We start from the raw sequence: 22,704 nt of genomic DNA on the forward strand, positions 1-22,704 counted from the left end.
CAGTGGATAGCTCTGGCGGAAGAATACCCACGGGCTCCGCTACCAGTAAAAGTGCGCCAGTCCTGCCTACCTCACACGCAGCTTAGAACCAGATCTTAGAGCTTCTACTCCAACAGCTGGAGAACAGGCCCCGTCCTTGACAGAGCTATGACAACCGCAGAGCAAAGAGGAGACCCCTCCAAAAACCAGTGCAGCCTCTGGTCACCACAACATAACCTTCACCCCCGACGAAGGGGAACTGGCTGGCACACCACCCCTGAAGAACAATGTGGCAGGTACCAAAAGCAGCCCGGGCATTAATGAGACTCATATAGAATGTTCCCACATAAAAACAGCCCTTCAGGACCACAACAGATAACTGTTTCTCCTAAATTGAGTCACAGAAATATAACTAAAATGAAGGAGCAGAGAAACTATTCACCAATAAAAGAATAAGACAAGTCACCTGAAAGACCAAATAATGAAACAGGCTTTTTCAGTTTACTCAGACCCTGAGTTCAAAAAGGAAGTAATACAAATTCTGAAGAAATTAAGAAAGATTATTGCTAGAAATAGGGATCACTGTAACAAGGAACTGGAAACTATAAAGAGGGGCCAATTAAAATTAGACAACTCAATTGCCAAGATGAAAACTGAGCTAAAGGCAATAAATAGCAAATTAAACAATACCAAACAAAAAAGTGACCTAGAAACTACCCAATCAGAAGAGAAAATAGATAGAAAAATGAAAAAAAGAAGGCAACATATGAGACCTATAAGATAATATAAAGCATGCCAATCTACACATAATAAGGGTACCAGAAAGAAAAAAAAGAGAAAAGGGGATCAAAAATGTATTTGAGGAAATTACAGCTGAAAACTTCCCAGACCTAAAGAAGGAAACATATCCAGATACAGGGAGAAAAGAAAAGTCATAAAGAGGAAGTAAAAAGGCAATCTCTTTGAAAATCATGTCAAAAAAAAAAAAAAAAACACCTTGAAATAAACCTGATCAAGGAGATGAAAGACTTACACACTGAGAACTATAAAACATTGATAAAGGAAACTGAAGCCAATTCAAAGAAATGGAAAGATACCCCATGCTCTTCGATTGGAAGTGTTAATATTATTACAAATGACCACACTACCCAAAGCAATCTACAGATTCAATGCAGTCCCTACAAATAACCCATGACATTTTTCACAGAATTAAACAATCCTAAAATTCATATGGAACCACAAAATACACAGAATTGCCAAAGCAATCCTGAAGAAAAAGAACAAGAAGCAAGACTCTCCCAGACTTCAGACAATACTACAAAACTACGGTAATCAAAATAGCATGGCAAGGACATGAAAACAGACATATGGGTCAATGAAACAGAATAAAGAGTCTAGAAACAGACCCACAGACCTGTGGTTGATTCATCTTTGACAAGAGCAGCAAGAGTATACAATGGAGAAAAGACAGTCTCTTCTTCAACAGGTGTTGTTGCGACAGCTTGACAGCTGCATGTGAATCAATGAAGTCAGAACAGTCCCTCACACCATACACAAAAACGAACTCAAAATGAATTAAAGACTTAAATGTAAGAAACTACAAAGCTCTTAGAGGAAAAGATAGGCAGTACACACTTCGCCATAAATCACAGCGAGATCCTCTTTGATCCATCTCCTAGAGTAATGGAAATAAAAACAAAAATAAACAAATGGGACCTAATTAAACTTAAAAGCTTCTGCAAAGGAAACAATAAACAGGATTAAAAGACAACCCTCAGAATGGGAGGATATAATTGCAAATGAAACAACTGACAAAAGATTAACCGCCATAATATATAAACAGCTCATACAGTTCAACGTCAGGAAAACAAAAAGCCCAATTAAAAAAATGGACAGAAAACCTAAACAGACATTTCTCCAAAGAAGACATACAATAAACACATGAAAAGATGCTCAATACTGCTAATTATTAGAGAAATGCAAATCAAAATTACAATGAGGTATCACTTCACACCAGTCAAAATGGCCATCATCAAAAAATCTACAAACAATAAATGCTGGGGAGGATATAGATAAAAGGGAACCCTCCTACACTGTTGGTGGGAATGTAAACTGATACAGCCATTATGGAGAATAGTACAGAGTATCCCTAAAAAGCTAGGGAAAAAATCTACCATGTGACCCAGCAACCCCACTACTGGGCATATACTCTGAAAAAAACAGAGTTCTGAAAGACACATGTACCCCAGTGTTCATTGCAGCACCATGTACAACAGCTAGGACATGGAAGCAATCCTGTGCATAGACAGATGAATGGATAGAGAATACATGGTACATATTTACAATGGAATATTACTCAGCCATTAAAAAAACAAATTTGAGTCAATTCTAGTGAGGTGAATGAACCTAGAGCCTGTTACACAGAATGAAGTAAGCCAGAATGAGAAAAACAGATATCATATATTAATGCATATATATGGAATCCAGAAAAATGGTATTGATGAACCTTTTTGCAGGGAAGGAATGAAGATGCAAACGTGGAGGATGGACTTGTGGACACAGTTGGGGAGGGAGAGAGTGGGATGAATGGAGAACGTAGCACCAACAAATATGCTATCGTGTAAAATGGATAGTTGGTGAGAAGTTGCTGTATAACAGGGATCCCAGTCCGGTGCTCTGTGATGACTTAGAAGGGTGGAATGGGGGAGGGGAGGGAAGCTCAAGAGGGAAGGGATTGATGTATAATTATGGCTGATTTGCATTGTCATATGGCAGAAATCAACACAACGCTGTAAAAATTAAAAAACAAAAAAGATTTAAATAGAAGACATGACACCATAAAACTCCTAGAAGAGAACATAGAAGGAATGTTCTCTGTCATAAATTGTAGCAATGTCTCCTCAGGTCAGTCTCCCAAGGCAAAAGAAATAAAAATTAAAAAAAAACAAATGGGCCTAATCAAACATAAAAGTTTTTGCACAGCAAAGGAAATCATAAACAAAACAAAAAGACAACCTATGGAATGGGAGAAAATATTTGCAGATTCTACAACTGACAAGAGATTAATTTCCAAAATATGTGAACAGCTCATACAGCTTAATATCAAAAAAAAAAGAAAAAGGAAAAAGAACCAACCCAATCAAAAAGTGGGCAGAAGACCTATTCATAAATAGACATCTCTCCTAAGAAGACATACAAATGGCCAGCAGGCATGTGAAAAGACACTTAACATTGCTAATTATTAGAGAAATGCAAATCAAAACTACAATGCGGTATCACCTCACACCAGTCAGAATAACTGTCATCAAAAATTCTACAAATAGTAAATGCTGGAGAGGATGTGAAGAAAAGGGAACCCTCCTACACTTTTGGTGGGAATGTAAATTGGTGCAGCTACTGTGGAGAATAGTATGGAGATTTCTTTAAAAACTAAAAATAGTTACCATGTGATACAGCAATCCCACTCCTGCCTCTATATCCAGAAAAGATGAAAACTCTTAACTTGAAAAGATACATGCACCCTACAGTAGCCAGACAAGAAAGCAAGCTAAGTGCCCACTGACATGTGAGTGAATAAAGAAACTGTGATATGAATACAATAGAACATTATTCAGCAATAAAAAAGAATGAAATAATGCCATTTGTAGTAACATGTATGAACCTAGAGATTATCATACTAAGTGAAATAAGTCAAACAGAGAAAGACAAATATCGTATTATGTCAGTTACACATAAAATCTTTTAAAATGATACAAATGAACTTATTTACAAAACAGAAACAGACTCGCGGATAGACAGAAAACAAAACTGTGATTACCAAAGGGGAAAGGTGGGGGGGGGGGTTATTAGGAGCTTCATATTAATAGATACACACTACAGTATACAGAATGCCAGGCTGGATGAAGCACAAATGAAATGCAGGGCTGGATGAAGCACAAGCTGGAATCAAGACTGCCGGGAGAAATTAACAATAACCTCAGATATGCAGATGACACCACCCTTATGGCAGAAAGTAAAGAAGAACTAAAGAGTCTCTTGATGAAAGTGAAAGAGGAGAGTTAAAAATTTGACTTAAAACTCAACATTCAAAGATCATGGCATCTGGTCCCATCACTTCATGGCAAATAGATGGGAAAACAATGGAAACAGTGACAGACTTTATTTTGGGGGGCTCCAAAATCACTGCAGATGGTGATTGCAGCCATGAAATTCAAAGACACTTGCCCCTTGGAAGAAAAGTTATGACCAACCTAGACAGCTTATTAAAAAGCAGAGACATTACTTTGCCAACAAAGTCTGTCTAGTCAAAGCTATGGTTTTTCCAGTAATCATGTATGGATGTGAGAGTTGGACTATAAAGAAAGCTGAGTGCCGAAGAACTGATGCTTTGAACTGTAGTGTTGGAGGAGACTCTTGAGAGTCCCTTGGACTGCAAGGAGATCAAACTAGTCAATCCTAAAGGAAATCAGTCCTGTATATTCATTGGAAGGAATGATGCTGAAGCTGAAACTCCAATCCTTTGGCCACCTGATGCAAAGAACTGACCTACTAAAAAAGACTCTGATGCTGGGAAAGATTAAAGGAAGGAGGAGAAGGGGACAACAGAGGGTGAGACGGTTGGATGGCATCACCAACTTGATGGACATGAGTTTGAGCAAGGTCTGACAGTTGGTGATGGACAGGGAAACCTGGCATGCTGAAGCCCATGGGGTCGCAAAGAGTCGGACATGACTGAGCGACTGAACAGTATACAAGACAGATAAATAACAAAGTTCTACTGTAGAGCACAGGGCACTATATTCAATACCTTATAATAACCTATAATGGAAAATAATCTGAAAAACTATATAAAATGTATATATGCATATACATTTATATTCATGTACATATCATATATATTCCCTTGTGGCTCAGCTGGTAAAGAATCTGCCTGCAACGCAGGACCCCTGGGTTCAATCCCTGGGTTGGGAAGATCCCCTGGAGAAGGGAAAGGCTACCCACTCCAGTATTCTGGGCTAGAGAATTCCATGGACTGTATAGTCCATGGGGTCGCAAAGAGTCAGACATGACTGAGTGACTTTCACTTCACTCACATACTGAATCACTTTGTTGTACACCAGAAACTAACACAATGTCACCTATACTTCAATAAAAATATTAAAAATTTTATAAAACAAAATAATTATCAAACTAATAAGATAACAAGTGAAGGAAAATTCAAAACATAAAAATACAAATGACTAACATTGGCTACCTAATGCAAAGAGCCAACTTGTTGGAAAAGACTTTGAGGCTGGGAAAGATTGAGAAGGAGAAGGAAGCAGCAGAGGATGAGATGGTTAGATAGCATCACTGACTCACTGGACATGAATTTCAACAAATTCCAGGAGATAGTGGGGGACAGAGGAGCCTGGGGTGCTGCAGTCCATGGGGTCGCAAAGAGTCAGACACGACTTCGCGACTAAACAACCACAATATTCAGTCTCATTAGTAATGAAATAAGCTCAAAGTAAAACAACAGCCTAGCTCCATTTTTAATCTTCACAACTGGCATACACAAAAAAAATTGTTAGAAGCCAAGTTTGGTGGAGGGTGTCGAAAAGAAAAATTTGTTGTTGGGATGCCCAATTATTATAGCCTTGCTGGAGGACAATTTGTCAAGGTGATGTTGATGACAATGGTGACATTCACAATGACTGCTGACATTTGCTGAATCTTTACTATCTGCCATCAACTATGGGCTTCCTAGGTGGCATGAGTGGTAAAGAACCCACCTGCCACTGCAGGAGACACAGGAGACCAGGTTCAATCCCTGGTGTGAGAAGATCCTCTGGAGGAGGGCATGGCAACCCACTCCAGTATTAGTGCCTGAAGAATCCCATGGCCAGAGGAGCCTGGTGGGCTACAGTCCATGGGGTTGCAAGAGTCAGACACGACTGAAGCAACTGAGCACCATACCAAACATGAGAAGAGTTTTACAATATATTCTTAATGAAACAGTAGGGAAAATATATGCAGTGGAACTTCATTCACTTTTTATTATAAAAATCTAAGTTTATGTGATACAAGTCACACATCAGTGCCTTGGAGGGAAAAGTCTGAAGAAATCTATAGCCAAATATGTATAGTGGGACTTTCCTGGTAGTCTAGTAGTTAAGAATCAATTCCTTAAACATGTTTCTACCCATTTCAGAACCTTAGTGCATGCTCTTCAACAGTCAGGTCAATTCTCATTTAGTCAAGAAAGCTTTCCACTATATTTATTAGAGATCAGTATCTTTTTGTATGTTCTCATAGCCCCTTAGGTCTCATAATTGTATAGGATTCTTAATTTTGCAATTACTTTGCTAACATCTGACTCCCACTATAGTAACTTACCTGAGGGCAGCAGGCATTCTTTCTTACCTTGTCTATCTGTTTATTGCTCTGTATCTCGTCTTTGTATACTGGTTGAGTAAATAGACATTTGTTGAGTAAATGAACTTAAAATACAGAAAATAAAAGCTCTGAACTACAGATGAGTTTCCATAAAGAAAACCTATGAATTTCAATTGTTTTTTCATTTAGTGGAATAGTACTGTCATGAATAGCCCATGAGAAATCCCCTTCCCAATGTGCAGAAGGTGGAAATGAGACTGTGTGATGTCAAACCTCCCCGAGTCAGAGAGCAAATGGGCAGAAATAATATGCAAACACTGGTGCAAGGAGGCATAGGTGAGGAGACGTGCCTTTATGGAGGCTACGTGAGTGTTCACTTAAGTAGTTCATGTAGTGGTTTTGGAGCCTTGGTACTATATTCCTGAGGTGGTCGATATATGTGAAATCTAAAATGTCACCAGAATGATTCAGAGTGCGGCAGAAGAATCGTCAGAACAACCTAAGCTTTGTCTAGGTTCTCCTCTTCCATACAAAGCACACAGCCATACTTTAGAAGAATTAGGAAGTGGGATGATATTTATGAAGACTCATGGAAATACACTTGCTTATGGTCTGGACAAAAGGAACCAGCTCAGCTAACGATGTTATAGGGTACATGGTGTCTCTAAAAAATAGGTAGCACCAAGATTTGATAAAAATACTTATAAAGCACACAATAAAATTAGCTTGTGGAAAATAATAATAATGCTGGCAAAAGTGCTTTGGAAGTAATAATTTTTCCATAGTCCCAACCTTTCTGAGAATATTAGTTTAAGGAAGCTGCCTGTGAGTGAAAGAGTTAAAGGAAGAAGTGTTAAATTCTCTGATGTTTTGATAAAGAATTTTTGTATAATTCCCAGGAATTAAAAACATATAAGAGCCTAACGAGAGTAACAAATAACATTTATAAATCAAGTTTCCAATTCTTTGCTTTCAACAAAATTGAAGAAAAATCTATTTTAAGTCTATTAATCATTAAAAGTAGTTGTGGTATTTGGCATATTCTTGGAAGAAGTTCAAAAAGTGCTCCATTCCCACCTATTTATTTATATGAAAAATAGTTTTAAGTGCTCACATACATAAAAAAACAGTAATAGGATTAAAACTGGTTCTGAACTCTAATACTGGAAATAAATAATACTCATGGGTATTGTTACATACCCAACACTTTGGCCACCTGTTGCAAAGAGCCGACTCATTAGAAAAGACGCTGATTCTGGGAAAGATTGAAGGTAGGAGGAGAAGGGGATGACAGAGGACGAGATGGTTGGATGGCATCACTGACTCAATGGACATGAGTTTAAGCAAATTGCAGGAGATGGTGATGGATGGGGAAGCCTGGTGTGCTGCAGTCCATGGAGTTGCAAAGAGTTGGACACGACTGAGAGACCGAACAACATAATTAGGAAGAAAATCTCATCTGTGTCATTAAACACTGCATTTTCAATAAAAACATTTACCTCTTGTATTAATCATCATCTGTCAAGATGTGTAACATATTCATATTTTTTGTTAAATTACAAACCAATAATAATTATAATGACTCACTCCAAATGAAATCATTTATGGTTTAAAGGATTATGCCACTTCAAAATTTTTTAATAAATTTCATTTTAAATATATGCAATATATTGTTGAAATGTATTACAGGATTATTAATAAGTTTTAAGCATAAAAATGTTTTATAATTGTACAAAAATCCATGGAATGTTGGAATAAAAATATGAGTTCTGGGGGGGGAAAGTGCTATGTAAAATCTAAAATTCCAAAGATTACTTTAAAAAAATAATTAACCATATCAAATTTCTGTTTATATTTAATAAGTTATAAAGAGAATATAACATTTTTCAGGCTTTCCCAGTGGCAGGAGCCATAGGAGATGTGGGTTTGATTCCAGGTCAGGAAGATCTCCTGGAGGGGTGCATAGCAACCCACTCCCATATGCCTGCTTGGAAAATCCCATGGACAGAGGAGTCTGACCGGCTATAGTGCATAGGGTTGCAAAGAGTCAGACATGATTGACTTGACTTAGCACGCACGTATAACCTTTTTTCACTATCAAGATTCATAATATGCCACAAATTACATCTTTTGCAACTATTTAAACGGAGAAGGCAACGGCACCCTACTCCAGTACTCTTGCCTGGAAAATTCCATGGACGGAGGAGCCCGGTGGGCTGCCGTCGTGGGGTCGCTAAGAGTCGGACACGACTGAGCGACTTCACTTACACTTTTCAGTTTCATGCATTGGAGCAGGAAATGGCAACCCACTCCAGTGTTCTTGCCTGGAGAATCCCAGGGATGGGGGAGCCTGATGGGCTGCCATCTATGGGGTCGAGCAGAGTCAGACATGACTGAAGCGACTTAGCAGCAGCAGCAGCAGCAAACGTATGATAAAAACTCTGGGTGACAACTTAAAATGTGAGGAAGGACGTAGGGTTTCCATATTATTTTATAGATATACAACCAAAAAAAACGTTTTAAAATCAGTGCACACACATGGTTTAGGGCCAAACAGATCTCACTCCACCACTTAAATGTGGAAACTTAAAAAAAAAACCCACCTAATTTCTCTAAATAGTAAGAGCTTCATCCATTAAACAGAAATGACAATAACCAGCTGATAGGATTTTGTTACAATTAAGTGAAATATCATATGGGAGACACGTGGATGCTCAACAAGAGGTAGTAATTACCTAGAATGGGTGCAATTACCCAGAAATAGCTTTATTATAGAAAACTATTCTTCCTAATGGAGTTAGCACCCAACTAAAGGGTTTGAACAAGTTAGATAACAGGTTTCATCAAATAAAATAGCTTTCCCACTTCAAGGTTGAATAAACTCCCTAACCTACTCTCCTAGAGACATTTCTGGTACCTTATTTCAGAGTTTAAGGAAATAGTTTTCTCAGTTATCTGAGACAATTACCTTCTTTGGAGAACAATTCCTTAACACAATACCACATGCTGCTGCTCCTGCTGCTAAGTCGCTTCGAATTGTGTCCAACTCTGTGCGACCCCATAGATGGCAGCCCACCAGGCTCCCCCATCCCTGGGATTCTGCAGGCAAGAACACTGGAGAACACAGTGCATGAAAGTGAAAAGTGAAAGTGAAGTCTCTCAGTCGTGTCCGACTCAGCAACCCCATGGACTGCAGTTTACCAGGCTCCTCCTCCATGAGATTTCCCAGGCAAGAGCTCTGGAGTGAAGTGCCATTGCCTTTTCCCAACACCACATGAGACTTAGCAAAAACACTAAGGTCATTACTATTTTTTAAGTCAGTGAGATGAAATCAAATCAAATATTTGTATTTCTGATAAGTCCTGTAATTGAAAAGTGGAAATATATTTCATTACAATTCCACAGACGAAACTGTTCCTGAATTTATTACTGGTTTTCTGGACTGAATGTTTGTGTCCCTGAAAAATTCATATGTTGATATCTAATTCCAAGTGTGATAGTATTTGGAGGTGGGGACTTTGGGCGGTAGTTAGTTCATGATGCAGTATGGGGGGAGCTCTCATAAATGAAATTAGTGCCCTTATAAGAAGGGACCAGACTCACTCTCTCCCTACGTATAGCTATAAGAAGAATCAGCAGTCTACAACCCAGAAGAGAGCTTGTATCTGAACCTAGCAAGCTGACACCATATTCTTGGACTTCCAGCCTCCACAACTGTGAGAAATGAATTTTCTGTTGTTGATAAGCCCCCTTGTTTACAATATTTTGTTACAGCAGCCCAAGCTAGCTAAGATGCTGGTGAAGAATCGTTCCTTTTTGTTTTATCCTAACAAAATAAAACTTCATTCTAGCAATTTATTTTAGAAACTTTTTGGTAAACTAGTTAAGTAGAAATACGTATTCTGGTCCTATATCATTTTAAAACCAGAAAATAAATTAAGAACACATGTATACCTGTGGCGGATTCATTTTGATATTTGGCAAAACTAATACAATTTTGTAAAGTTTAAAAATAAAATAAAATTTTAAAATATATATATATATTTTGTGTGTATTAAAAAAAGAACTTGAAAAAAAAAAGAATATCAATACACAACAAATGCACTATTGATAAAGCAGACAGTTGATAATTAGCATTTTTTAAGTTAAAAAAATTCACTAAAGGCAGTTATAGTTTCCATTGATCCAAAAGTAACTGTCTTAATTATGTCTTAAAATTATCTTTGGGGATGATGTAGTGAAACAAGTACCATGCCTACCCTTTTAAAGAAGAATAAAGAATTGTCTTTATTTATATCTATATAAATAAAAAATTGCCTTCTTTATTTTAAAGAAGACAATTTATTATGATCTCAAGATAGTTTTCCGTTTGAAAAAAACTATGGGCTAGGCTTATTCTCTTTTTCATGGAGCCTTAAGTGAAAACAACATAATGAACAAAAAGTTTAAAAGCCAACAGATTCATTCACAACAGGCTTATCCTTTAAAATTACAGTGTTAGCACTCAACAAGACACTCTCAGAACAGTAAATGGATTTATAGACAATCCAAGAGCATAGGCAAACAATGTGCATTATTCTTAATCCAAAAACTAGAGCTCTTCAGAAGCAGAAAAATGCTGGTCACCTAAAGGCAGAACTCTCAATCATCAAAAAAGCATGGAAAATGTGTGACAACAAAGTACACGCTTAACTAGCAATGACACCAGCCTGTAAGCGTCTTCTGTTAAGTGACTGTCCATCATAGCAACACCATGGGAGCAGCAGAGAAAATGCGTCTTTGCTCAGATAAAAAAGTGAAGAACATGAAACAATCCATTAGCTTTGCTCCTTAGCACGACATCTCTTATTAAGGCAGAGTAGAAGAGAAGGGAGCAAAATTCAAGATGCTCCCCCTTCATCCCCACCCCCTGGGAGCATGCACGTATTGGGTGGGCTTGTCTGTGGTTATCACTTTGTCCAGGAAATTTATGAAAGGGAAAAATTTATTCAAATTATTGAAAACTTTTTCCTTTTAGCTTTATTGTCATTCTGTCCCAATCCATCTCTCCTACAAGTTTTAAAAGTCTTATTCTTCTTCTTTCATTTATTTTCTCTTTTTTGTCTTTAACTCTTCCACGCATTTCACTACATTTCTTTTCTGCGGTCTCTCCACTTTGAAGATAATCCGACAGATGGTTTTAAGAGTCGCAGCTTTTTTTAAACAGAAACTATAATTAAAATTACTTTATTTTCAACACCACCGAAATGCTGTGATCCATCGTCTCGGGAAATTGGCAGCCTTCATCTTTTCTTCTCCCTCCTACCTTCCCACATAAGCTTTCAGCCCTGACAATCACAATTTAGACATAAAAGTCCACAAATCTAAGATGGAAAAGCCCTTCTTTCAGCCAATAATGTCAATCTCTATCCCTAAACAATCATTTTTACCATAGTAACAAGCAACGTAAGCGATGACCAACAATCCCTCTTCTACCTCTTGGAGGAACCTGCACCAACCCAGAAGGCTGGTGGCCGCCCCAGCTTAGCGAGGCACGAAGCTCCCTTACATCTTTGACCTCAGACATATAGGTCCCTTTGCAGCTTCCAGAACCCGAAAGATTCACAGATTATGATCTGCAACCCAGCATGCCTTAGGGCTCTGGCAAGCGACTGGAGCCCTGCCAATCCCCCTCCCGGTGTAGCCAGTGCTGCCCACGTGTGCCCTGTGCTCATTGCTCCCAAGAAGGCACTTTCCCTTTAACAGCTAGTGGGGTCAACCAGATGCCCAGAGACCAGTGGGACTCATACCTATGGGATCAATTCTGTTCCCCACTGTCTTAAATTCCATGATGCCAGCCCAGATTAACCCCACCGGCCCTCCAGAACTGAGCTAGCACACTGATTTTTGGCTCTTCAAATTATGTATAAAGGCAGGGGGCCTGCAAAATATACTTTCACCCACCCCCTCAACATACACACGCACAAAAATGCACACCATAGTAGCAACTTCGTGCACCAATGCAGATAAAGCCTGCAAAGTACCTGCCTCCTCTCCTACACCAGTGACAGATGGAAGGAACTTCTAGGAGTCAGTAATTCTACCATTCAAACTAGCTGTGTGCTGAGGCTGGATTTATAAGATTTGTGATGGAAACCCAAGGAACCTCCTCTAGCCCCAGTCTGTCTAGCCCCAGTATGCTCCATCAAGTATGAACAGGGCTTCCAGGCATATGACAAGGCCACAGGAACCACTGGTAGCCCTTCTCACAAAGGATCAGTTATTAGGTCCGCTACAGGGTGTCCCGAAGTACATACACCCCTGTTTGTCCATAGTGGCAGCTCCTAGGCAACACCTGATCCTTACATTCACTTCACTCCAGCCTGTATGGGCCAGAGTAGATGCTGCGTGCTAAGATGGGCCAGACAAGAATGGCAAATGATCACCCTTCCCTTTCTACAATCTGCAGCCCTAAATTTCTCCATGTGACTTGCAGGCATATTTTCTCTCTCTGGAAGAGAGCACATGTTTCTGACTGTGATATCCAGACTGTGTTTACACTGCTCTGAGGCAACCTGTCACCTTAATTAAGCTTTACCCAACAACCTTCCATTGAACCCTCTTTCCACAAAAGTGAGTAAGTATAACTCCATGCAGCAGTGCCCTCCTCTATGGAACCATTGCAGGCTAGAAAGAAGCTAGAAAAACTATTACAAAAGCTGCCTGCTGCTTGTACCCATTGCTCTGGAGTTGGACAAAAATTCTTCTTTTGTTTGGCTGATTCTTTCTAGGGAAACATTGTTTCGATGGGACTTGCTGCTTTTGCAAAATAATGCATGAGGCCCAATCTAAAAGCAGAGGTCGTGACCATAAGGAGCTAACCTGCTGTGCATCAGCACAGGAAAGGCTGCCTTAACCAAGGGGCTCCCAGGGTGGCACTAGTGGTAAAGAACTCACCTGCCAATGCAGGAGGAGGTGGTAAGAGACGCAGGTTCGATCCCTGGGTCAGAAAGATGCCCTGGATGAGGAAATGGCACCTTACTCCAGTATTCTTGCCTGGGAAATCCCATGCACAGAGGATCCTGGTGGGTTCATGGGGTCGCAAAGAGTCAAACACAACTAAGCATCTGAGCACAGGTACAGACTTTATCAAAAAAAAAAAAAAGGCGACTTCTCTTAGATACAGTGACACTCGGCAGGATTCTCAAAAATTCTTTGCAGTCTTCACTTCAACTCAGTAAAGTAACAATACCTACACTTTCACAAATAAAGAAACTGATATTCAGAGCACATAGACTAGCTACTTCACATGGCTAGCAAGTCATAAAGGCAAAATTTGAATTCAAGTCTTCAGACTCCCATCTTGGGGTCCTTTGGATATTAGCAATGCTGCCTCTTATAATAAACTTTGCCTTTTCAACTTCTCCTTAACAGCATCCTTAATTTTTCTGCAAATAGTAAATCTCATCACATTCTTAAAGAATAAATTGAGTGCCATAATTCTTGTAGACACTCCAGGCCAGGCATACAGTAGGCACCTAATAAATATCTGTTGACTTATTCTGACCCTCCCTCTACTTAAGGACAAGTTAGAGTAAATTTAAACAATGTACCAAATTTGAACAATTCAGAGAAGCTTTATGTGACTCACCACAATTGACATCTTTTACTCAAAGGGCTGACCTTCTCAGGTGGCTCAGTGGTAAAGAATCTGCCTGCCAATGCAGGAGACTTAAGAGATATGAGTTCAGTCCTGGGGTCATGAAGATCCTCTGAAGGAGGAAATGGCAACCCACTCCAGTATTCTTGCCTGGAGAATCCCATGGACAGAGGAGCCTGGTGGGCTACAGTCCATGGGGTTGCAAAGAGTCAGATACAACTGAGCGACTAAGCATGCACTCAAAGGGCTACAGATCCGCTGCCACAGGGTGATTTTGAAGGATCTGATCAGCAAGGAATATAGTACCTAGAAAGAGACATCAGAGACTCAAATGCAGTTTGTTTTCAAATTAAGCACCCATGCCAAGACTTCATTCATAAATAATGTAGGGCTCACTTCCTGGTTGCCGTCCTACATATCTGTATCAGTCTCTCAACAACCTTGATGCAAGTATCTGATTTTTGTGTCTGCTGACAAATTCTTGGTTAATGTCTCCAAAATTTTTAAAGAGATGTATATCTATTTATTATCTAAGAAGAGCTGTTAAATTATTAAACCCATTCTCGTGTGTGTGTGTGTGTGTGTGTGTGCGTGTGCTCAGTCGCTCAGTCATGTCTTTTTGTGACCCTATGGACTGTTGCCTGACATGCTCCTCTGTCCATGGGATTTCTGAGGCAAGCCTACTGGAGTGGGTGGCCATTTCCTCCTCCAAAGGATTTTCCTGACCAGGATTGAACCCGAATCTCCTGTGTCTCCTGCATTGCAGGCAGATTCTTTACCTGCTGAGTCAAAAGCCATTCTTAAATACCCCCAAGTTGAGACATTTGTTGACACAGTCCATGTACTGTTGCCTTCAGAACTAGATTAGCTGTCTCTGGAATCATAATATATATGCAAAGAGACACCTAGTGGACAAATATATATGTACACTATTGAGACCAGAGAGGGACTCAAAAGACCATTCTCTCTAATTTAACACGCTTTAGACGTCAATTGAGCAGTTTTTAAAACTACTGGAATCATAAAGCTGGATATATAAGTTTTACAAAATATTATTTTATGTTCATTTCTACAGGAAATTTTTGCTCTTTTTTTAATTAGACTATCATTGACATAAAGTCCTGAGAAATAATACAAAAATGAGAGTAGAATGTGATTGACCAGCCACTTGTGTTTCTCTGAACATATGTGTGCTTATTTTTGGTTTCCACCTCTTCAGAGACCTTATGTGTGAGATTTTCCATTGTCTTTGGGTTGTTTTATTCTTGCTTTTAATTAAGTAAAGCTTTTTTTTTTTTTTTTTTTCCAGCCTGTTTCCTGTGGTCTGCCGGGCTTCCTGTGGCCTGCCTGCTCTCTTCATTTCATACTCCCTTCTCACCCACACCTCACCTACACACAGTTTTATACCCATCTTCTCACATTCAACTTATATATGCACCTGCCACCCTCCCACTGCCCTAGATAATTTTAACCTCAAAAGTAAAAGTCTTGTCATCACAAGAAAGCAAGGAATTATTTACCTATTCCTGACACCATTTTACTGAAATTTGGTTATGTCCAACGTTTAGAAACGTTTTATTAATTAAATAGATAAGTTAAATTTGAATGTGTATGAATGCATGGACTCCAACTTGTAGAATTTTAGCTCTGAAAAAGGAATACTTGTTCTTGAGGAAACCAGACAACATTTACAAAGTCCACTCACTCTGAGACTGCCGTACCAGGAAAAGCCAAGTCATGTGGAGTCCCAGGAGAACAAAGTGCCAGGAAAAGCCAAGAACACAGATGTGTGGTTGAAAAAGTGGTCTTGGAAGTGGGTCTTCCTGTCCCAACCACCCCAGCTGAAACCACATGAAACAGATGAACAGCCAAGCCAAGCAAGTTCAGTTCAGTTCAGTCATTCAGTCGTGTCTGACTCTTTTCGACCCCATAGACTGCAGCACGCCAGGCTTCCCAAGCCAAGCCAAGCCAAGCTGAGCCCTTCCCAAATTCTGTCATGGGCAAACCAATGAGGTCCTCTATCATTTTCAATAAGCTCTTTCCTCCACAGCGTATTTGATGGCAAAATCTTGAACCTTTTCTTGGATATTAGGACTATACTGGGAGAAGGCAATGGCACCCCACTCCAGTACTCTTGCCTGGAAAATCCCATGGACGGAGGAGCCTGGTGGGCTGCAGTCCATGGGGTTGCTAAGAGTTGGACCTGACTGAGCGACTTCACTTTCACTTTCCACTTTCATGCACTGGAGAAGGAAATGGCGACCCACTCCAGTGTTCTTGCCTGGAGAATCCCAGGGATGGCGGAGCCTGGTGGGCTGCCGTCTCTGGGGTCACACAGAGTTGGACACGACTGAAGCGACTTAGCAGCAGCAGCAGCAGGACTATACTAACGATTCTCAACATTGTGTCAGAAGTGCTCATTTAAAAATAGTAAGAATTACAATAATTAAAAAATAAGAAATTAAGATCGTCTATTTTCAGAAAATATGATTTTACATGTTGTTGTGGAACAACAACAATGATTTTACACGTGGAAAAGAATCAACACAAATTATTTAAACTAAAAGTGGATATAGAAGGCTTGCTAGATACCAGCCCAGTATGTAAAAACCAATAACTTTCTACATTCCAGCAACAAATAGCATGAAAATAAAATTTGTAAGAAGATATGCATATAGCAGCATCATTAAATCCCAAATCTGTTGGAATGAATCTAACTAAAGACATGAGATCCTTCTATGAGGCAATCTACAAAACACTATTGGAAGAAATTTAAGAACATCTAAAGAAATGGAAGGCTAGGTCACATTCATTCATTAGAGGACTTAATTGCAAAGATAACTACAGTTAGTGCTTTTTCTTTGCTGTTATTTTTATTATCTTACAGCCATGGGATATTATTTTACCTTTTATTTTAAATTTTTTGTTGTTTTGTCTTTCATTTTAGATCTATAATCTACTTGCAATTGAATTTTGATTCTGGTTAGTTTTATTTTTCAAATTAATAACTAACTGAGCATAATTTATTGAAAATACTGTCATTTCCATGTCTAATCATAAAGGAGAAACTTGGTAAGTTGGAACTCTAAAATTAAGAATTTTCATTTTCCAAAAGACAACATTAGGGACTGTAAAAGCAAGAAAATGAATGAGAAAAGATGTGCAATATATATAACCTATACAAGGCTATATACCAAACTGCATAAAGAACTCCTATAAATCAGTCAGAAACACAGAAAAACCCAAAAGAAAAATGAAAAAAAAAGTCTTAGGCGTTTCACAAAGGAGGATATCCATTAGTAAATATATGTATGAGAAGGTGCTAAGCCTCATATAACAATCAGTGAAATGAAAGGCAAACCTGCAAAGAAACATCATTAAACATCCATCAAAATCATGAAATTTTAGAAGACTGACAATAGCAAGTACACTGTAGAGCCAATGAAAACAATCAACCACTGCTGCCGGAAGCGTAAAGTAAGACAACCATTTTGGAAAACTGTTTGGCAAAATCTGCCAAGCTAACCAGTATAGCCTATGACCCATAAATTTTATTCTTAAGTGTACATGCATCAGATATGCATGCACACAAAAGTCGAAAACCTATGTAAGAATGTTTCTAGCAACTTTATTGATAATAGCAAAAATGTTTTTAAAAATCCAAATGTCTATCAACAGGAAAGTGGATAAATAAACTGTGGATTGGTCACACCTGGAATACTACTTAGCAATAAAAAGGAGGAGACTCATCTCACAGTCTTATAATGAGAGAAAAAATCAGATATCAAAGAAAATAAATGGCATGATTCTGTTTATACAAAATAATAAAACTGGCAAAACTAGATCTCAGTGTTTAGCAAAGTACACTTGGGTCATAAAATTATACAGAAATGCAAGAAAGTAAGGATTACAAATGGTAGGAAAGTGGTTACCTTTAAGGGAAAGCAGGGATTATTTATTAGAAGGGGCACAAAAGGTGTCCTGGGGTCCCAAGAATATCCTTTCTTGATTCAAGTAATAGTTACAAGAATTTTTTCTGTGTGATAAATCAAGCTATTCACATTAGTTTTGTGCACTCTTCTCTATTAATATTATATTTAATATAAGTTTTATTTCAAAATAAAATTTAAGAAGTAAGAATTAGCAATATGTTATCTAAAAAGATATGAAATGTTAAATTAAAAGATAGAAACAGATATCCAGGAAAACATAAGCTAAAAGAAAGCTGTGGTGACAATTTTAATATCTGAAAATATAAAATTCATGATAAATATATACATTTATAACAAAAACTAAGATCGGAAAATATAACCAGCATAAACATATAAATATATTGTCTTAAGAAACTACAGCTCAGAACTGGAAAGAGAAATATATAACTTAACAATTATATATATATGTTATAGATAACAAAAATAAAATGTCATAGTTTATTGACATTAAACTATATCAATAGCTCATGCTAAGTCACTTCAGTCGTGTCCGACTCTGTGCAACCCCATAGACAGCAGCCCACTAGGCTCCCCCATCCCTGGGATTCTCCAGGCAAGAATACTGGAGTGGGTTGCTATTTCCTTCTCCAACGCATGAAAGTGAAAAGTGAAAGTGAAGTCGCTTAGTCGTGTCCGACTCTTAGCGACCCCATGAACTTCAGCCTACCAGGGTCCTCCATCCATGGGATTTTCCAGGCAAGAGTACTGGAGTGGGGTGCTATTGCCAAGCAGACAATAAATAAACAGAAATGTAGATGATACAAATTAGCAAATTTATATACACAAAACTCTATACTTGAGAAACAAAGGATAAACTCTCATGTTCAGAATACACAGTATTTGTCAATAATTGATAAAAGTACTATATTACAAAGAGGTCTTGATAAATTTCACAAAGTCAATTTAACACAGACTATGTTCTCTGACTGCAATGCATTAATTATAGAAATTAATAGTGAAAACTTTGGCCCCTGGTGGCTCAGATGGTAAAGAATCTGCCTGCAATGTGGGAGACCTGGGTTCTATCTCTGGGTTGAGAAGATTCTTGGAGTAGGAAACGGCAACCCACTCCAGTATTCTTGCCTGGAGAATTCCCCTAATGAAAACATAGCTTTAAAAAGTCTGTATGTCTGGAAACTAAATCTTGCAGTACTAAAAACAAAACAAAACAAAACAAAACTGGATAATCAACAAGGACTTGTGTATAGCACAGGGAACTCCACTCAATATTCTAGGATACAATAACTGATAAAGGAAAAGAATCTGAAGAAGAATGGATATGTGTATATGTATATAACTAAGCCACTTTGCTGTATACCTGAAACTAACACAACACTGTAAATTAACTATACACCAATATAAAGATAAAAATTAAACTTTAAAAATATTTGAAAATTTTAATAGATTAAAAAGAAAATGGGAAATAATTAGAATTTATCACCACTGAAAACACTATATATCAAAAGTTTTAGGAAACACAGCTAAAGCATTTTTCAAAGGAAAATTTATACCTTAAATTCATTTATCAAAACACAAGAGGAATAAAAACAGATTAAGAGCTTAAGGAAAAAACTAGAAAAATAGCAAAATAACAAACCCAAGGAGGAAATAGAAAAAGTAAAGGCAGAAATCAATAAAATAGAAAAATATAGAGAAGATTAATAAAACACAAAGCTAATTCTTTAAACAAAAATTAGTAAAGTAGAAATTCAACAAGACTGATAAGGGGGGAAAATGAGATGCACATAAAAGCTTCTGAGTTATAGCTCTTAACCTACCTATTATTCAGCCCGAAATTGTTAACATCAAAAAATGTCATTCAAATGCAGAAAAATAGTTAAGAAAAAAATCTAATATAGAGATATTACCCAATTATCCATCTTATAATCTGCTTTCCTGAAAGAAATAAAATATTCTTTGCCAAAGTCTAACATTTTTTCATACACTGATCAGTGGGAGTAAAAATATAATTGAAAATGAAATAAATTATTCATAAAATCAGAGAAAATTATTTTCCCTATAATTTTTTTCAGGCAAAATTGCTTAACATTTAAAAACTAATTATATCATGTAAAATTCTAAATCAAGCAAATTGGAAAATTACCATCTGGTTTCAGATCTGCTGCTTTATTCCACCTATTAATCTCAGGCCCTTTAAATACAGGCCCTCATTTCTCAAATCCTTCACTAGAAGGATCTTTTATTGACTATTTACTAATTTTTGTCTAACCAGCATCTTTTACTTCAAGAATTGCCTCTTTCCCTTCGGTGTGGCTCTGTTAATCATGTGGCTCCACATTCCCACACAGGAGCAAGTATATGGCTTAGGTTGGCCAACCATTCATTCATTCAGCAAATAGGTACTGGCTGATCATATGCCAGGCAGTCTAACAGACTGAAGATACAATATTGAACACAACAGATAAAACCTCCTGCCCTCAAGGGATCTACAAACATGGGAGCAGACAAACAACAAGATAAGTAAGTAAAACAAATGGTATATCAGGTGGACATAAACAGGGAAAAATAAAATAGTAGAGAGTATCATAGAGGGTTGTGATTTTTAAATAGATGGATAGAAATGGACTCACTAAATAGTTGACATTTGGGTAAAGACTTGAAAGACATCAAGAAACAGCCAATGGCTACTCAAGGGTGAAGCAGCCCGGGTTTAGGGAACGGTCAACACAGCAGCCCCAGATTGGGATTGGGTGTGTGTCTGGCCTGTTGAGGCATAACAAGGAGTCCAGCAGTGTAGGCTGAGTAAGCAATGGAAGGAGGGTGCAGAAGATGAGGTCAGAAGGGTCATGGGAGGTCAGAGCATGCAGGTCTTGGTGGTCATTTTTTTTTTTTTTGCATTAGGAATTATCATTTTTATTTTAAATTCAAAAAGAAATTTGAATTGAGAATTATGTGTATTATATAAATTACATAAATCTAGTAGGTGTGAGAACTGGGTCTGAACTAAGGTCATATATAGTGACAAAGACCAACTGATTCTCCTTTGTTAGCATCACTGATAGAAATTTATCTCTTTTCCATTCTCATTACTTCAAAGTGTAGTTCAGCCCATCATCACCTGGCCTGGACCACTTTAGTTGATTCCCCCTATCTTGGTTCCTATGCTTCCATTTCATCTTCAATCCTGCTACAGATAAACCTTTCTATGATCTGATCATGTCACTTATCAATTAGAAACCCTTCCAAGGCCTCTCATCAACTCTATGACAGGGTACAAATCTGTCCATGTGGCCCTCCATGATCTGCATCCCTCATCTCTCTTGTATCATCTTTTAGATCTTGGTGGTCTTTCGAGTGATGGTTTCCTTGAAATGAAACCTTCCTAGCTTTCCTTGAAATGAAACAGGCAAGTTTTGCAGGGTTTTGATCTGACAAACACATTAGCAGCTCTGGCTCTAACACTGAGAGAGACTGAAGGGAGAGAGAATATAAACTGAGGAACTAGTTAAAAGTTCCCTGAGGTCATCCCAAGAAGATGTGAGAATGTCTTGAGCCCAAGCAGAAGCAGTAGAGGTGGTAAGAAGTAGATGGACCAAAACACTTAACTTCTTTGACATAATGACAAATTCAGAAAGGAGTACATGAACCAACTCAGGCTACTCAGGAAATTCTTCCTGGAGTATTAGGATAAGATTTGTCCTTTTTTCCCTGGGATTTTAGTCATAATACAACACGAACCTGGAGTTAACAGTGGCCATACCTGGGAAACCAAAACAGTGGGAAGCAGAACACAAAGAAGGGAAAAAAATCTTCCACTGCCACAAAATGCTGAATCAGATATATTTCCAAAGATGTGCACTTGAACCTTGTTGTTTAGTTGCTAAGCTGTGTCTGATTCTTTGCAACCCTATGGACTCTAGACCATCAGGCTCCTCTGTCCATGGGCTTTCCCAGGCAGGAATACTGGAGTGGGTTGCATTTCCTTCACCAGGGGATCATTCCAACCCAGGGATCAGACCTGCATCTCCTGCACTGGCAGGCGGATTCTTTACCATTGAACCACCTGGGACATGTCTTATGAAATTTCAGAATTCCTAAGAGATACAGAAAATTCTTAAAAGTTTATAGACAAGATAAAAAGATATTATCTACACAGAAACAAAATAAGAATGGCATCAGTTTTCTCATATGCAACATGGAATGTCAAAGATATTGGAGCTTTGCCTTGAAAGTTCTAAATGAAAATAAATTTTCTCCATAAAATTCAATACCTAGTCAAACACGCAATCAATCATGAGGTCAAAATACCTTCTCAGACATGTTTATTCCCCACGTACCCTATATAAAAGTATTGCTTGGTAAAACACTCTAATAAAGTGAAAAGGAGAAAACCATGACATTAAGATTCAGGGAAAGCTGAATAATGGGGAAAAATTATGAAAGACAATCTATTAAAACTGTTCTTAGTTTCATATTCCTTGCTTGATATCCCATGAATTGATTTTGCAATCAAACCTCTGTGTTTAGAGTTACATTTAATTTCAAGTAATGATGGTTTTATTTAGAAGAAATAATAGATATTATTAATAATACAAATAGAGTCTATAGACATCTAAACACTCGAGGGCCATTTTTTTCCATTGTCAATTATATCTATATCATCCCTAATTCCTTGTCAGTAATACTTGCTTTATTTTTCCCAACCTAAAGTCAGCAAGTAAAAAAACAGGAAACTAATTTTAAAAGATTAAAATT

At 38.0% G+C, this 22,704-nt stretch overlaps 1 protein-coding gene across 10 annotated transcripts in view; it reads right to left on the reverse strand.

Annotated features, from left to right (window-relative positions):
* The window catches only part of IPCEF1 (interaction protein for cytohesin exchange factors 1), a 167,893-nt gene that overhangs the window by 94,112 nt on the left and 51,077 nt on the right, over positions 1-22,704 (reverse strand). For 3 of the 10 annotated variants that reach the window (XM_059889957.1, XM_059889956.1, XM_059889961.1), the window contains one exon: positions 13,294-13,418. The exons of the other annotated variants lie outside the window; for them this stretch is intronic. The gene's annotated coding sequence lies outside the window, so the exon portion shown is untranslated. The remainder of the gene's footprint in view (positions 1-13,293; positions 13,419-22,704) is intronic. 10 annotated transcript variants of the gene reach the window in all.

Source organism: Bos taurus, chromosome 9 (genome assembly GCF_002263795.3).
Source record: "Bos taurus isolate L1 Dominette 01449 registration number 42190680 breed Hereford chromosome 9, ARS-UCD2.0, whole genome shotgun sequence".
NCBI lineage: Eukaryota > Metazoa > Chordata > Mammalia > Artiodactyla > Bovidae > Bos > Bos taurus.